The following is a 19,324-nucleotide window of genomic DNA, read 5'->3' as shown; positions in this document are numbered from 1 at the left end:
ATACTTCTCAGATCCTAATAATGTTCATTTGTGTCACTGATAATTATTAGTTACACAAATCATTAAGTGGAAATTGTCAAGAAAGTAGTATTAATACCTCCATTTTTGTCTGCGGAAAGCCAAAATGTAAACATTTCAATCTACACATTTCCTTTGGTGGAGCTGGAACAGGGCTAGAATTCATTTGAGTAAAAATCCTAGCATTGGAAGCATAGTGCTTTGAATCAGGTTTCTTAGAAAACTGCTGTGCATCTTAATTTTCACATCATTTCTCAGTAAGCAAGCTCTGCCCATCAGGTTGATGGAATCATCTGAGTTAATTAGGAAAATCAGAGCATCAGTCTTCCCTGTTTGAAAATCAATCAAGTCAGTGACATCTAGGGTTAGTGTATTCTTGTTTATGAGGTCAGCTAACAATCACATTTAGCAAGGGGCACTGCTTCTGACTGTCTTTTGGATTAACTCCCTGCAGCTCTCGCCATTCTTGTGTAAGACATCTGCAGCAGCTTCTATAACAGAAAAAAAAAATAAGTTTACAAAGATAAGGTTGTCTTTTGCTCTTTTCTACTCTATCCACAATTATTACTTTTTAAAATACTAAGTGGGTTACACACATTATCTATGTCCCACTTCTTTTAAATATTCTCAGGCTTTTATTTTAAATGGCACATTTTTTTTTTTCCGAACTGGGAGACCACTATATCAAATTTAAGCCTTATAAAAATACAAAAATAAAGAACTGGCTCTTACTTGTCCTGATAATGGACAGAGGTTAATTCCAGCTAGTCTTTGCAAACCTTAGATGGCAAAACAAGATATCAAAATAATTTCAGACTACAGATTCCCAAGGATTAAGGAAATGATAGATTCTCAGATTAGTGAAAGAGGAGACAAAATTATAATTTTGGATTAAATATTATTAAACAATTAATAAATTGAAATAAATTCTGAGCCCTATCTTAACCAGATATTCTGTAGGTTGAAATAAGTTGATACTTTAGAGATGAATTATATTAAGACCTTTACGTTGACAAACTCCACTTTAAAGGGCTCATCTTAAAGTCATCAAGAACTTATTTTGTGTAGGATTCTTTCCTCTGGCTCCTCCTATTGCTCTGTCTCATATCAGGAGACCCTAACAAGAACATCAGACTACTTGGATGTCTTTGCCTAAAGGACAATCCCATTCTGCTGGGAAGTAATCCTCTTCAAACATTGGGAATTTTAGAAAAATGCACATGGGTATGAGGATGGGGACATCTAGAGAGTCAGCCCAAATCTGAGATTAACTACTAGATGAGGACCCAGGTCACATTCATAGGTGTCTAATAACATAATGTAGTGGTTAAGAAGCTGGCTCTGAAGACAGTCACACTTACGTTCTGTGTTTGTGTCACTTGACAGCTGTGTGAACTTTGGAAAGTATTCAACCTTTTTAAATCCCTATTTCCTTAACTATGGATAAGAATAGTTATCATAAGTTTGTTGCGAGTATTAAAATTAAATACAGCATGTGGCACACACAGTAGGGTGTCTAGCTCATAATTTTTGATAAATGCTCATTATTGCTATTAACCCATTGGAGAAAGGATATTATAAAGTGTAATGGACAGATCATTGGCTCAAACTTCACAAGACCTGGGTTTGTTTGCCCTGATAATACTTCACCTCAGAATTATTGCTAGGACAAATATGTAGCTAGTGTTTGGCACATAGCAGGCTCTCCACAAGTATTAATTTTCCTGAGTTATTTTTGACACATATTTTCTACTGCATATCTGCTACCTTGCTTATTCAAAAATGTACACCTTTTATATACATACTTGTTACCAGATTGAAGCTGTGATCCATGGAATTTGGTGTTTGAGGAGTGTCAAGTTTAATATGTAGAGTTCAAGTGCAAAATTTATCAAAAATTTTTCCATTCTTGACTTGATTCTCCTCAAGTATAGTAAATTAGTAAATTAGATATACTAAATTAGATACAATTTATAAACAGTACTTCTTGCATTCCCCTCTATCTCCTCTGAATTCTATGAGCCATATCCTCCTATAGAACATCTTGTTTTCTAGAATCTTTCCAAAATTCTTTCTTAGTCTTTGATTTTACTCCTCTTTCTTCCTTTCTCTCCTATATCTTTATATGTATATTGGCTAAGATTTCTTCCTTTCTCTTCAAATTTGTATGAGTCTGGTTTTACTCATCTAGGCCCAGTTCTTGTTCTGTATCACAGTTGTGTAGAAACCACAAAATAGTAACAGGAGGATTTGGGGAAGATGGCCATGTTGGTGGCATAGTTTATAAAACCCTTGGAATCTTCACATAAAAACAGAGCAAACAACTAGAAAACAGCAACAACAAAAAGCTCCAATAGACAATGAATGCAACAAAACTAGATGACAAGGTGTCATCATCAACCTACAATTGCAGGTGGGTAAGGACAAAATCACTGACAGCCACAAGAGGTGCATTGCATGGTGTTGCTGGATGTGTAGGCAGAAACAAAGGAACACAACGGGTTATGAGACAAACCTGAGAGCAAGAGAACTCCAAAGTAGCCAACAAATGTTCACTAGAATAACAATGGCTAATTTGAGAATAGCAACTGAAACTGGCAGTCATTTTATCCAAAAGTGGTTGAGTACAAAAATGAGAGAGCACAAAAATCTTAGTAAGGCCTAAAGGGATTGGAACTGTGTAGCCCCTGTGAACTCTTAAAATCAGTCACTCCAAAGGCTATGTCAGGAGGGACCCACACTGAGGAATTAGCTAGGAGTGGACTCAAAATTGAGAGGGATGGTCACAGAGACAAGAAATAAAAAGGGAGATTCAGATAAAAAGTTGGGGAGAGAAACAGAGCCAGAAAGCCTTGGAAGAAATCTGCCTTATTTTTTCAGTACTATAAGACAAACCACTTAAGAGGAAGCCCTGTGAAGTTAGAAAAACAATTTTGAACACAACTTCCTTTGAAAAAATTCAGGAAAACTGAATTCTTAAAAGCAGCAAAAAATTATTAAGGTCAAATCCTATGCAAGGTTATAATAAGAAAAAGAAAAATAAGAAGCACAATAACATCCCTGCAGACAATGAAAGCATGCCAGAAAGACAAGGCGACAAAACAGACCCAAGTGCAACCAAGTATTTAAAAATAAGCTAGAAGATATTAAGAAAAAGATTTCAAGAAATGAACAAAAACATAAATCAGAGTTAGAGTAACTCAGAAATGAAATGATAGGATTTAGAAGAGAATTAGTAATGGAAGAAAAGTATTATTTCCCAAATTAAGTCAAAATTAGAAGGAACATAAAAACAAATAAACTTTACATGTAATACCTTAATAAGAGAAAATGAAAGGAAAGAAAGCTTTTAAAATCAAAAATAACAAAGAAAACAAAAGGGATTTGAGAGGAAGTGACAAATGTTGAATATACAAAGAATATACAATATACTGATAATAGAATTTCTAAGGAAGTATAGAAACTAACAAAGGAAAATAACACTAGAAACTATTATTCAAGAATGTTTTCCTAAAATAAAACGATTTGATATTAAACACTGAAAGTATGCCATATGTATGAGAATATCGACTCAGAACAAACACATCAAGACATATTTTCGTAAAATTGCTGGACTTTAAAAGACAAAGCAAGAATTCTTCATGCATGGAGACATATAGAGCAAACGACTTATGGGGTAAAAAACAAAACAAAATAAAATCTAGATTACCACAAGGTTTTCCAAAACCAACACTTTTATTCCAGAAAAAAATGTAGTAACATATTTTAAGATATTTAAAATAGAGCCAAGAATTTTGTATCAGGAAAAATTGTCTTTTAAGTATAAATGGTCCCCGAAAATTGTGAACATGCTAAAACTCAGGTAGTATTGTTCTTGTGAGCCCTTCCTCAGGAATCTTAGAAAATGAGCTGCAGACAACCAAAACAACCAGGGAGACTTCAACATAAATACTGGTGATCTAGACCAGATCCAGGCAACATTTTTTTTTTTTTTTGTAGAGGCCTAGACAGTAAATATTTTAGACTTTGTGAACAAGAGATCACATGAAAGCAGCCACAGATAATACTGAATTAGTTGGACTATGTTCATAGACCATATAAAATATATGACTGGCAGAATTTGGCCAATGGCTGGAGTTTGCTGATCACTATTTCAGTCACTGAGTATCAAAGGCTGCCAACCTAAAAAATAAAAACAACTAAAAGATGTGATCCTTGACAGGAGAACACACTATCCACTATAGTGTTGTCAAATTAGCCTCTGGATTTAGCTGACAATTTCTAGCAAAGATAGAGTTCAGAAGAACGTGCTTACTTGTACCATGATTGGCAATCAGTAAAGCCTAAACCATGAGCATAAGCACCTCTCTGGGCTCTGTAACGGATAAACTGTAAAAATATATAAATAAAAGTGATTGCAAGATAGCCTATAAATTAAAAGAAATGCAATACAGAGAAAACGAGTACAATTTAACTACAGTTTCTGGGAATGAAAATCTGTGTAATAAAACCATAATAAAACACAAGGAAGTGACTACTAGAAGGATCCATTGGTAGTTATTTTCAGGGGAAGGAGGAATCATAATTGGGACAGAGCATGTGGAAAGACTTCTGGGGTAACTGGTAGGTCAGGTTTCTAAAATCTTGGTGATGGATTCAAGAGTGTTTGCCTTATGATCATGAAGTTCTACATTTGATTTGTGTGGCTTTCCTTTTTGTTTTGTTTTACAATAAAAAGGTTAAGGTATGTGTAGGAACCAGTCTAGTAGAAATATACTATATTCATATGTTTGAGGAGCTGTGGAGTAGACAGATAGGGGCTGTAAAATACAGGACTCTTTGGCAGGCAGTAGGGCAAGAAAATCTGTAAACAGTTCCAAATTAGTAATTTTTGTCACCTCTTATATGCCATCTTCTCAACTGCTAGCATGCATTTTTCTGGAGTGTAACGTAGAACCAAATGTTACGTTTTTAAGTATGAAGAGCACAGAACTATGCGTACATAAATTGGATTCAATTTATGTTTGTTGATATTGATGATAAAATATCACCAAAATTTCTTCCCCATAAATACACTGCTTTCCACCTTATTGCTCACACACTTTTCTTTGAATATCATTTTTAAGCTTGTGGAATACACATGAGACAAAGTTGACATAAATGATACTCAAAGGATAACACTCATTTGTAATGTTACTATTCCTAAACAGTATATGTGTCAGATGGATAGTTCCATTTTAACCACAGTCCTATAATACGTTGAGTTAATAGGCCTAAGTTACTAAATTTGTCAGACACAAATACATTTTTCAAAATATCATATATGATCTCTCTGCTTTCAAAGGTGAATTATCCTTGCTTTTGATCTAAACAAATTTTGTGACAGAAGAATAATTGAACATTAAAATATTATGAGCATTTCTAAACAGCATAGTGTATGGAAAATAGTAGTTTATAAATATGTGAAAACTGACACATTTCTGGATTTAACTTTCCCTTGTGGCTCACTATGAAAGAATACCAAAATATTCTGGTAATTTTTTATTCGGGAAAAAATAACCTTTGGGAATAGATAACTTGCTCAGAATAACAAACAGGTAAGACTTTTTTTTCCAGTGGGATTTAAAAACCAAAATACTGTACTTCATCAAATATAAAGTGCCATTAATTATAAGATGCACCACTATTTTGGTATTTTATACACCACAAGGAAATAATATCACCAGTTAACTTTTATGCACCATCAATTGATAGACATATCCCAATTTCATAGCTGTCAGAAAAAGGAAACATATGTATCCTAGAAATAGTGAAATATATTGTATTTTTTATTACATTTCAATATGGCCCGTGACTGAAAGCAAGGGGTGTGGATGATCTGTCTGTACCTGTAACTTTATTGTGTTCTATATCCCACATTTAGAAATCAGGATTGAAAGACAGCACTATTTCTCACACATGTTCAAGAAAATGACTGGGTAACATAAGAGACTGGCTATAGCCTGAAATCATAGCCTGGGCTTGCCTTTCTTAACACTGAGTTTGTGTCAAGGTCTCCTGGCATTTTAGGAGTATCTAGACAGGCTCAGAAGCTAACCGGAATTTTAATGGTCATCCGGAAAAATAAGCCAAGAGTTCATAATATTAGCTAGCTAAAACAATGCAGTCTACTAATTCTCTCTCTCTCTCTCTCTCTCTCTCTCTCTCTCACACACACACACACACACACACACACACACACACACACACAAAATTGGGTGGATTATAAGAAGTAAAGACCCTCAAATTTTCATTATTAAAAATATATATGATATGGGAAATTAGCCAGGCATGGTGGCATGTGCCTGTGGTCCCAGCTACTCAGGAGGCTGAGATGGGATGATCGCTTGAGTCCAGGAGGTCGAGGCTGCAGTGAGCCATGTTTGTACCACTGCACTCCAGCCAGAGCAATAAAGTGAGAAGATATATATATATATGTATATCATATGTAAGGAAAAGGTGGATTATTCAAATCTACCTGCATACTCCTTTCTAAAAAAGGTTTCTAGATGACTAACAGACTACTTAAAATTAGTTCTGAATGTCTTATTGATAAATTGGAAGGTAATATTTACATTAAAGAAAATTTCTGAAAGTTCCAATTTTGGCATTAGGATTAGTTAAATATCCTAAAATACTCCATCTATAGAATGCACTATAAAAGGTAAAGTGTGGCAAATATTATTTGAATGTACAGCAAAGCTTCTAAGAACATAAGAGAAAACCAAGATTGTCAACAATGAACAGGAGACAAAGAGACTGACAGTAATGTTGCATTGAAGGCCTTGCTCTACTGCAGGCATTTTCTTCAACTGGAGACTCTTAAGTTCCAGATTTTAACAACTTTTGGAAGAACAGAGGATGAGTCAAGGTAGGGGGTTGAAGCTGGAACACTCAAAGGACCACATTTTTACTAAAAGAGAGCTGGAAAAAAAACTCTACGCGTGAACAAAGGAAGATGACAAATAAGTTTTCTCAGTCTTAACTCTGGGTGCAAAACTCTCTCCTGAAAACCTAAAATCAAGATTCAGTCCACTCAGCAGTCTGAGGTTCGAACTCCTATACCTGCATATTCAGGGAAGCCCAAAACTGAGAGATTAACTCACCTCAGTTCTGTATTGGTAGTATCTTGAGGCAGCTGGCATAAACAAAAACATATTCTCCGTAAAGAAATACATCAAATCCCCAATGATTTAATCAGCCAAGTATAAACTAATAGTGGAAAAATGCCAATCTATCCGCACATATCCATATCACACAAAGAAAAAAAGTATCATAAAAAAGAGTCAGCGGTAATATGCTTCAAATGTTCAAAGACATAAAAAGGGTAATGAAAAGCAGGAGAAAGGAGTGAGAGACTAATGGAAGAAACTGGGCAGGTTTCAAAAGAGGCAGTAAGAACTTCCAAAAAATAAACATCCAATGGATATGTGAAATAGATTAGATACAGATGAAGAATAATTAGGAACTAGAATATTAATCTGAAGTAATTATCCAAACTGAAGCAGAGAGATGAACAATATGAAATAGAAGTGACAGAGAAGAGAACGAGAGTATTTAACTTACATATAAGGAGTTCTAAGAGGAGAACGAAGAGAACAGAAAAGAGACAATTGCTGATAATTTTGCAGTATTAAACAAAGGTATGACTCTTCAGAGTCAGAAATCACAGCAGATGCCCAGCAGCACAGATGAAATTAGCACCCAGATGCAATATAGTAAAACCTTAGAAAATAATAGAACAATTAATCTGCAATTTTTTTTCTTTCTCTCCGTTCTTGAAATCCACAGCTAAAACAATATGTATGAATCCTTGTTCCAACTGCCTATGAACCTGTGGCTATTAACTGTGCAGCCTTGCTCTTCTGTCTTCCACCAGACACTTAAACTCTAGGGTACAAGTGCTAAATTATCTGCACAGACCTCTTGAACCACTGCACTAACTTGGCTTAAGATAAGTCACAATTGCCTAACACTGCACATTACAACTCTCTGCAAACAAGAGTTTCAGTAATTCTTCATAGCTATGTTGGACTTTCCCTGGCTTCTTTTTGAAGTTCCTGTTCCTGTATTTTGCCAAATCATTTGCTATTATGTATTCTAATTTTTCCTTATTGATTTATAGCATTTGTTTAAATGTTTTTAACACCAGCCCTTGGTAGTTAAGTTTTGCAAATTCTCTTGGTTTGTTTGTTTTTTCAATTTGTAAGTGCTGTCTTTTGATATACAACTTAATAAAGTGAAAGTTATGCCATACTATGTTCTAAAGGTATAGTTTATATTTTGCATCTTGTTTAAGAAATCCTTCTTACTCTAGTCATTAAACTATTTTCTTCTGTACTAAAATGTTTACACATGTAAGTCTTAAACTGGGATTGATTTTTGTGTATGGATTCAGAATTTAACTCTTTTGTTTTCATATAGATAAGTCATTTTTCTAGCACCATTTATTGAACAGTCCAGTATTTTTTTGGCACTGATATGTCATGTCAGCTCTTTCACAAGTAAGATTTCTATACATTTTTGCCAGATCCATCATAAATTAGGTTTCTATACATATTCTAACTATTGTTGGTTTATAGATATACAATTTTTTAATTATTTGTCTTCTCTGCTAATTTTCTCATTAATTCTTTTGGAAATTTGATTAGAGGTATATTGGACCTTCCTACTCAATCTTCTAGGTCTCTTAACTTCTTTTCTATTTTCTAGATCTTTGTCTCTCTAAGTCACATTCTCTGTGGTATCTTCAGTTGTGTCCTCTAGTTCACTAATTCTCTTTTCTACTCTATTTAATCTACTGTAAAACTGGTTTCCTGATGTTTTCATTTCAATTATTGTATTTTTTAAATGTTTAGCAAATCTTTTTGTGCTTTCTCAAATTCGTTTTGTCTTTTTTATATCTTGCTCATTTCTCCTATTTTTAATCCCACATATATTTATATAAATACATTAACATACTTATTATTTAGCTGATGATTTCAATATATAAAGTCTTTTAATACTGTCTGAAGTGTGTTTTGAGATTTTTTTTTTTTTTTGCTTTCAGTACATATTCCTTGCAGGATTAATCTGTGGAAATTTGACCAGATCTAGATTAAGAGAGAATTTGATTTTGCTTTTGTCCAGTATCTGGGGGCACCATCATCTTGGAATAATTTTAAATTAAATTCTTGGCTTGAGGCTTTCCCCTCCACCCAGGAAATTGATTTGACCTGCACATTTACATGAGGGCTGACTTGCAATTGTAAATTCTCAGGGCAGACTTCTTTCCCCCTTTGTTTATTTGGTGCCCTGGATCACTAGGGGTAACTTTCCTTTCGAGGAACAGTAAAGGCTTTTGGGTTCCAAGTTTTTGCAGAAGGTTGTTATCAGAATCCTTACCTTGTGGGGTGCTGGTGGCTATGCTTTCTCTTGCCCCAGTGCTGAAAGTCTTCAAAACTGAAATGTAAGGTCAATGAGTTAAAGCCGCTTCCGACTGCTTATTTCTTTGTGTTCCCTCTCTCACTTAGATTTTGGCCTCTGAGAAGTCTTTGCTTTCTTGCCAGGGCTTGGATACATTTCAGAAATGTAAAAATATATTCTATCCATTATTTTTAGTTTGTTTCAGCAACAGAATTGTTGAAAAAATCTCTTCCCCCAAACTGCTGTAAACAGAAGTTGCGAAGTATTTTCTATGTATTCATTTATTTGGACCTCCCAAACTTGTCATAAGAGATAAAGTAATCTGCCTAAAGTCAGATAGCTAACAGGTAAGTTTTGACTTTTTTGTGCATGAGTAAGTAATCATTGATCCATAGAAAAAATTAACAAATAAAAAGCAACTGGTTTTAGTAACTACCTTAAAACTCTACTGACTTTTATTATAACAAACCTATAATTACAGACTAAAGTGGTTGAAAAGATATGTGACATGTTTTTTCTGCAGATAAAGCTGTATGAAAATTTTAAATTAAAAATATAAATAACTTTCACTTTTGAAGTAGCAATGTTATAAATTAGAAAATACAGATTGGCAACATAAAATATTTTTAAAAAATTGTTCTAAAATGGGATTGCAGTGGTCGTTGTATAACTCTATCAATTTAATAAAAATATTTAATTGTATGCTTACACTTGGTTAATTTTATGGTATATAAATTATAACTCAATAAAGCTATTGAAATATCTATAATATATAGTTTTTTCAAAACCAACTACATGTACATTTTAAATCAGTTATTTGCACATAAAAATACATGCATCTTTCCATGTCAATTATATTCATATATGATATAGTTTTTTAATAGCCAAATAGTATATTTTATATTTATAATTTATTCATCAATTTCATATTGTTGAATATAAACTAAAGATAGTTGTCTAATTTTTCTTAGTATAAACATTTATATGGTGAATATTCCTTGTATACATACTAAATTATTTCCGAGTTAATGTTCTAGAAATGAAATTACTAGGTAGAATAATACCTAAATTGAAAATGTGAATTTTCTCACATTTTCTCACATTTTCTCACATTTGCCCTCCTACATGTAGAAGGTCACTAAGTTTGCCCTCCTACAGGTAGTACTAATTTAAAGTCCCATTATCATGTTTAAGAGTCTTCATTTTCCTGTGTTTTTGAACAATTGGCATTATTATTTTAAACATTTTTAATTGATAGAAGTATATTTTATTGTCAATTTAATTTATATTTAACTATTGATAAACTTGAACATTTATAGAATATAAACTGTAAAATGTGTGTACAGGTACATTATATATATAATTTATGTGTGTGTTATACACACATGAAGAGAGACAGAGAGCCCCTTTGCATTAGTAAGTACAACGTAATTCAATTGACTCCTTTTCTACATATGTAACTTAATAGTAATAATTGTTTGTTCGTTTGTTTTTTTAGAGTCTCACTCTGTCTCCCAGGCTGGAGTGCGGTGGCAGTGGATCTTGGCTCACTGCAACTTCTGCCTCCTGGGTTCAAGCGATTCTCCTACCTCAGCCACCCGAATAGTTGGGACTACAGGCATGTGCCATTGTGCTTGGCTAATTTTTGTATTTTTACTAGAGGCAGGGTTTCACCCTGTTGTCCAGGCTGGTCTCAAACTCCTGACCTCAAGTGATCCACCCTCCTCGGCCTCCCAAAGTGCTGGGATTACAGGTGTGAACCACCACACCCAGCCAGTAGTGATGTTTCATAACAGAACAATCTGAGAAGTTTCAAAAAACAGGCTTTTCTTATTTTTAAGAGAAAGAATAAAATATGTGGATTAGTACCTCTATTATTTATAGAATATTCCTTTGTAAATATAACTGTGCAAAGTACATTAAAGAAGGAAATAAAACATCCTTTTGCAGTATAGATTAAAATGCTTCAACAAATACTTATGTAACATTAACACACACACACACACACACACACACAAATACAGAGAGTGCAAACGAGGTTTTAGCCAAACACTAAATATAGATAGGGTTTGCTAATGAAGGAACATTCTCATTCCTTCATTAAATGTGTGCAACTACAAGGCTCAAGTTAGTGTGAGAGAGCGATACTATTCAATTAATGACAAGAACAGAGTATACATAGTCTGTTGAAGTGAAAAACAAAATTCAGGGTCAAATGGTCGTACTATACAAATTTCACAGGCAATCAGCAAACCCACCAAAGACATAGAGCTAGAAGGAACCACTGAATACAAATTCCTCATTTTCAAAAGGAAGCCCAGATAAATTAAGGAGACTTGCTGAAGACCACATAGCTCTCTTCGGCTAGACTAGAATACTGGTGTCATTTTCCTGCACCCTTTTATCAAAAGATGTTTAAAGCACAAAACACGAAAAGCTTTTCGATTGTTCCCAGGTCTGTGTTAAATATACCTGGAGAGAAACGGTGGGTTCTAGTCTCATGAGGCTACAAGGGTCAAAGGCTCTTGATTATATAAAACTGTGCCCTTGAGGGCACCGCTGGAAGGAAAGCTTTTCAGAGCTGAAAACCAGCAATTAAAAAAGGAAAGGAAACATCATCTAAATTGCAGCTGAATTTCTATTTAAGCTGAGAGTAGCAAAAAGGCAGCATAATTTATAAACACCAATTTTTTTTTTTTTTAACAGAGAGACTTAAATCATATCAGCCTCAGAAGGTTTTTCTCAAAAAGGTTTAACTGCCTTCAGGAAAAGATTCATCAAAGCCTATGCTGGAATGAATATCTCCAGGCTGCCAGTTATTTAATTAATAATTTTATATTCCTCTTTTATATTTGAGATAGGTTTTCTGTGTTTTATATTGGAGCACTAAAAAATATTAATGTTGAAGGGTAAATTTTTAGATTCTAATTTATAACTTCACTCTGCCTCAGTCTATTTTTTACCACTGAAATAAAAATGTTCAAGTATTTAGACTGATTAAAGTACCTTTATCTTACTGAAAAATCATCAAGAAACTGCTGGAGCAAAACTAATTCAGTTATTATACAAACAACAAAAAGAAATTCCAAGTAGGCACTTTGAGCCCCAGGCTTGGGGTCATATAAAAAATGACAAAGAGTATAAGAGCATGATGAAACCCTGACAGGGATCTTGATTATTTCTTACAAAAGCATTCATTTTAATCAGGGGCTTAGATTTTGCTCCTTTGCCATGGCAACAGATAAAGAATCCTGTACCTGGAAGGTTACAGTGATAGTCTTAATTATGCTCCCAAGAGGCATTGTGTTAACAGTTTAGTGATTGGAAGGGAAAGAACTAATTCTACCCAATCCTGAATAATACTTTTCGTACCCTTATAGAGGATAAGATTCTACACTGGGTTATGGGCTTTGCCATTGACTCATACTATGATTTTAGGCAAGTCTATTAACCCCTTTGTGTTTGTTTTCTCAAATATATGAAATGAGAACATGGGGCCCAGTTTCCATCCTGGAACTGGCTAAGTCTGTGTTCACTGGTTCATCTAGAGTTGAAGAAGAAAAGAACCATTTTTCCTCCTTGTTCCATTGGTGAAGCAATTCTGTCATGCCTACTCTACCCTTCTGTTGTTACTTTCTGGCCTTAAAAGTGATCAATGTGGGAAGATTCAGAGTACACAGAATTATGCTTGTTCTGTTGTGTGTAGCTTGACATTTCACATGACCCTTGAATCATCCCATATTGGTATATAAAGACTAAGGTCAGTTGCTCTACTCCCGAGCAACTGCGTATTTTACTAATGAAATGAAAATAATTCTAATAAGGAAAATGCAGCAACACTAAGTTTACTCATAGAGAAAGGCAGGGGAAAGGTTCATGCCTTTACAGCACCGTATTAAACACTAAGGTACTCTTCAAGGCTCCCCATTGAGTGCTCATTGTTGGTTTAGTAAGGCTTATTATTCTCACTAGTATATCAGACTGTAGGGAGGAAGGAATGTTTCCTTTCTTCCTACATACTGTGCAGTTAAGGTCCCAGAATATTCTGAAAATAATATATTATTTTCAATATTCTATTGAAAATAGAATTTTCTGTTTCAATATTTTCAATAGTTTCAAACTATTATGTTTAGCTTCATGCTGGTATAAGAAACAAGCACCCACCTGAATTATGAGTTTCTTATGACAAAGAAGGAAGCATTGTAAACCTTTCTGAATCAAAGGTATAAAAAACACATACAAAAATCAAATGTACTGTACAATATCACATACATGAGGGACAAGATTTGAGCATCAACATATTTTAAACTATGGCAGAGCTAAACCTAGGGAATTGGTTCTTGGTTCATCACTATTTCTTTCTGCACATCTCTCTGTTCCAGAGTTTCTAAACTTGCTCCAGCTCAAATAAGTTTTGGGTCCCATCTCTTTACTTTTAGTGAGCTTTTAACTACCCTCTGCTAAGTTATTCAGTAACTAGGACTTTAGATCTTTCTATTCCCAGGGATATTTACTTTTAAAAACTTGTAAAGACTAGACTCTTAAAGACTGAAAAACCTTTGAGAGTAAGAGAAGTGGATCTTTAAAGCTGAATTTTCACAGATTCTTGAATTTTTGCCCATGTTCCTCAAATCACATCCTGGTATACACTATGGCAGTCACCGAGGTACCACAGAGAGAAACTGTTTTAAGTATGCTTAACTACCCATCTCCAGCTGCCACACCTTGGGGATCAGCAGTGTTCATGCTGAAGCCACATCCTCTCCAGTATTCCTTGCCAAGGACTAAGGATGGTGTCAGTCTGGGGGGACTCCTCTTATGAGCAGTCTTTGCCCTTGGGCGTCCCATTGGCATAGCCAAAACTTTGTCAGAGGCTCTCTGCCAGCCCAACTTCCATTTCTTCCTCTTTTCACAGGTGCCAGACCTGCAGGGCAGCCTGAAGGATCTTCCCACTGCTCTTGTTCCCTCTCCTCTTTACCTTCCAAGGGCATTTCTCCCAACACATCTCTTGCACTTGGCTTCTGTTTCTAGAGGATTTGAGCAGACACAGTATTCCATAAATACTTGTGCCACATGAACGAATCTCAGTTGGGATGAGACAAATGAACTATTAGGAAGGTGAAGAGAGAGCTGAGGAAAGTAGATTGTGTACCTACCATGTACCAGGTGCCTGATTGTGAGAGTGACTCAGTGCAGTTGGGCTAAAAGACTAATTGAGATAATGTATGCACTGTGGTCAACATGTATTATGCTCAATAAATAGTAGCTATCTCTTTCTCAATAAACACTGAATTAGGTGTGAAAAGGACAGATGGGTATGAGATACTGGGCATTATAGAAGATGCAATGAGCCAGGCAAGAGAAGAAGACAGGGGTATTGGAATAGGAAGCACAGATCAAGCAGCAACTAGGCTTCAGACTCACTTGGAGCTGCTACTTCTGTTGAAGTTTTAGGCCTTCTGGAGACTGTCAGTTCTAGGTGGCCCCAAATATCAAATGTGTTAATTTTTTAGGGTCCTGTGGTTTTACAAATTCCCAGATGGTTAATATGATGTCTAATCTCAGTGAAATGGGACAATATTGATTTAAATACAAAAGTTGTGCTACTCTAAGTCTAAAGACAAGGCTATATTTTAAATTTGGATTTGGGGCACTGAGTGGTGGTAGTGATGGAAGAGGGGAGGTGAGGCTCGAGAGAGAGCATTGGGGTGAGCCTTGACTTCCTTCCTATCTAAACTTATTCTCATGGGAGCAGCCAGGCTTGGTAGTTCTTTTTTCCACTATCACTCAAAATGCAGCCTGATAGTGAGGTGTGTAATCATGGGCTTTTCTTAACTGTAATTTGATTACAGAGATGTTCTATATGCAAGGAACAAATTTGAGGTCATATTACCTCCAAAGAAGATACAGGCTATAAGTAGGAAAACTACTACAGAAAATGACAGAGGATAAAAAGCTTATAAAGAGATGATAATCTTATTCTGTAGCAATAGTAAAACATAAAAAGGAATTATTCTTTAAATCAAATGATTACTCTCACAGCCATTTAAATCATCTGCCAACAGTGACTTACAGGAGGTAAGTCCTGATTTCTCTTAGTAAATTAAGCCTACAAATGAAGGCATTCTTCATTTATTTCACGCCAATACACTTGCCACAAGCATTATCAGTTGAATCTCCCAAAGTGTCATTTTTGAAACGTTAATAAATTCATTTACATTTTCCCCAGACCACTGGGGGTCAATTTTCACTTGTCTATGCATATTATTTGACTGCTCTTTGAAATGCAATAAACTTTTCAAAGAATTGATAGTTTTTTGTTTTACTTTGTTTTTTAAACATAAGATAGTATTACATTTCAGCATTGCTGAAGCATGCAATCTGAGTCTGAAAAAATAATTAGAACATCCATTTCCATAACATATATGATGACATAGCCATCTTAATTTTTTATTGAAACCATTAAGCCAGATACGTTTCAAAGTTCAGAATTTTTCAGGGTCTAGAGAGGTAATACCTAGCATATGTCATGTAATTATATAATACCCACAGCAGGACCTAGAGCAGTACCCTGTAATGACCATATTGGCAGTTTTGCAGCAAAATTCTTAATATTAAAATAGATTTTGCTACCAAATGGACTTTGGTGCTAAGTTTACCAAACAACAACAACAAAACCAAAACATTCCATTTTCAGAAGCTTTTGGATTTTGGAATCGCAGATAAGTGGTGGACCTATAGTAAATCTGTGCCCCTCAAAGGATCCTCTTAAGGATTGTGGGAACAGAAGAGGAAGAGTTGCCAATAATTTGGCTTGTAATTGAAGAAGAAAATTTTATTGCTGCTTTCTACCTGCTAAATTCTTTTTTTAATTATTATTTTTTAAATTTTCTTTTTCTCAGCAAAGCAAGGTACTTGTATATAGAAGGAACAATGGAGTGCACACTTGGAGAAGGGAGGGCAAGGGGTTCTTATCCCTGACGCACATCGCCCCTGCTGCTGTGTCCTTCCCCTATTGGCTAGGGTTAGACCTCACAGGCTAAACTAATTCTGATTGGCTAATTTAAAGAGAATGAAGTGGTGAGTGCTTTGGCGGGAGTCAGGGCAGAGCAGGTAGCAGGTAATCAGAATGAGTTAGGGCGGAGCAGGTGATCCGAATGAGTTAGAGTGGAGTAGGTAATCGGAATGAGTCAGGGTGGAGTAGGTAATCAGGATGAGTCAGGGTGGAGTAGATAATCGAAAAAGATTGCTTTACAAGGAAGTTAAGTTTAAAAGTAGAAGGCAGAGAATTGAACATACTGACATATTAGTTTGTTTTTGTTTTTGTTTTTTTTTGAGACGGAGTCTCGCTCTGTCGCCCAGGCTGGAGTGCAGTGGCGCCATCTCAGCTCACTGCAAGCTCCGCCTCCCAGGTTCCCGCCATTCTTCTGCCTCAGCCTCATGAGTAGCTGGGACTACAGGCACCCGCCACGACGCCCAGCTAATTTTTTTGTATTTTTAGTAGAGACGGGGTTTCACCATGTTAGCCAGGATGGTCTCAATCTCCTGACCTTGTGATCTGCCCACCTCGGCCTCCCAAAGTGCTGGGATTACAGGCGTGGACCACCTCGCCCGGCCGACATATTAATTCTTTGAAAAGAAATTTAGAACTCATACCTAACAACTCTTCCTCTTGTATTTCCTTACAGCTTTCTTTTCAAACTTTTTAAACATGTCTTAGCTTAGTTGTTTTGCTTGATTTTCCAAAAGAAGAAGCTTCTCTGGATAAGGTGGAGGATAGCTAAGGGAGGTTTTAGTAAGTGCCGTTTTTATGAGCCTCTGCATCAACTTACGGATGCATGGTATGACACAGCACCCGACAAGAATAAGTATACCTATTACGGGTGTGAGGTAAATTCTTAAGACTCATCTGCAGAATGTCTCTTAGGCTGCATAAAATACAGACTTTGCACAAAACTTGGTCTAAAATGAGTAACTTGAAAAAATTATTCTCCTACTGACATCAGCTCATTGAGCTTTAATTGTGCCTCTGATTTACATGAGAAAACATAAAAGGGAGTAGAAAGTTACAATTAAAGGAAGGAAAACAGTCCCTTTCAGCTACTGCCACAGATCTATTGTACAGAATACTTCTCTATGGAATATTTCTTCTATGGCCCCAGGTCAATTCCACTCAGCACTCCTCTCTTAGAAAAGAGGCCCCAAATCTGACTAATTTTCATTTAACTTCATGGGGCAAGGAAGGGGGCTTCACAGAATTTCCTAATCTGTTTCTCTTTATCAAATACATAATCACTTTTTCTATCAGCTGAAAAATAAACCTGCAACAAAATGATCAAGACAGTAGAAAATGCTGTTATATTATTTGATTGGAGAGCAAAGGCTAATTTTTGTTTCCTATTATATTCCTTTTGACTACTAGCACATGGCAACACTCTGAACTCAGTAGGTGCTTTTTGTGTCTATTAAACTGGATTTGAGGTGGCACCTGCTCTGTACATACATGCCTTTGGTTTGTTTCTTTTTTGCTTTTCAAAAGATTCCTATGCTTCCTCAGTGTTGAGACTACTTTTTCTGTTTTCTTTCTCTGGGATTCAGAGACACTGAGTTCTGCTCCTGGAGTTATTTATAGTTTTGGTAGCTAGGTCTCACATACCTCCTTTGTGCTTCCAAGAGTGTTGTAGGAGTATATGTTCTGTCACTGCAGATGATCTGTTTTCATCATATTAACAAGGAGATGGCTGACTAGGTGCTGTGCTTCCCTTTTAGTTGTTCCTTTATATTTTTATGAATTAATTTCTGTTTAGTTTTGATAATTTTGTTAACAGACATTTGTGCCTCTATGCAATCATATGTGTCTGTTCCCATAAGCAGCAGCTTAGTCAATCACTCAGGGAAATACATGCATCTCTATGCATTCACCAGACTGAAGTTCTCCCAGAAGCAAGCCCCTGTGCTTCATTAAACTATTGATTTGGTTGTCATAGATCAGCTGAAATGTATATCCTTAAAATGAAGGGAAGTCTCATGAAGCACTTACACTTATTATCTGTTTATCTAAAAAAATCAGGATGTAAAATTCTGACTTAAAGTTAAAATTTTCTCTGAAGGGTCAACATTCCAAATTTTTACTTAGATTATTAGTTAGCTGCTCTGTTGAATTCTCCCCTCTACCTTATAGAAATAAAATATTTTGGTTGTTGTTGTAAGAAAGAATCCATCATATCCATATAAAGCACCAAGCCACATGTTTAGCAATTGTTTCCAATAACAAAGTATGAAACTTGAGAATGACCTTGGAAGTAAAAAGATAACTAGTCCCATGACTATTATGCCTATATTGTGCCTATTACGGGCCACTTGCAGTACTAGACCCCCTACATGCATTATACCATTTTATCCTCCCAACATCTGACAATGAAAGAAATGAAGGCAAAAAGATTAACTTGGGCATATGCTAGCAAGTAGCAGAGCTAGGAATCATATCAAGTTTTTCCTAAGTATGAAATTGTTATTTCTGGAGACATCTCTCCATTTATCCCACATATTCTGATTTGTATAGTTTGGGGAGTGAGAGGTAGTTTTCCATATTTTAATGTATATAAACGACCTATGCAGAACTCAAAGGCAGAATTAACAAGGAAGTGAAAATAGTTTTATTCTTCTAATATCATGTATTTCCTTATATATTAAGGAAGAATTGGTCTCTGTTTAGCATAACCATTATTAAAAATATTTATGTGAGAAAAAATGTGTCTGGAACTGTTACAAATATACAATTAAATATGTTATTTGTCCACTTTATATGATATTTATGCTACATGTATCTATTTCTCCTCCTTGCTTTTTAGGTTATCAGCAT

The 19,324-nt window shown here is 35.3% G+C and overlaps 1 protein-coding gene across 1 annotated transcript in view; it reads right to left on the bottom strand.

The window, feature by feature from the left end:
* The window catches only part of NECAB1 (N-terminal EF-hand calcium binding protein 1), a 167,520-nt gene that overhangs the window by 44,355 nt on the left and 103,841 nt on the right, over nt 1–19,324 (bottom strand). The gene's annotated exons all lie outside the window — the stretch shown is intronic.

This window comes from Gorilla gorilla, chromosome 7 (genome assembly GCF_029281585.2).
Source record: "Gorilla gorilla gorilla isolate KB3781 chromosome 7, NHGRI_mGorGor1-v2.1_pri, whole genome shotgun sequence".
Taxonomy (NCBI): Eukaryota; Metazoa; Chordata; class Mammalia; order Primates; family Hominidae; genus Gorilla; species Gorilla gorilla.
Note: the sequence above shows the minus strand (reverse complement) of the source record. Positions and strands in the feature narration are given on the sequence as shown.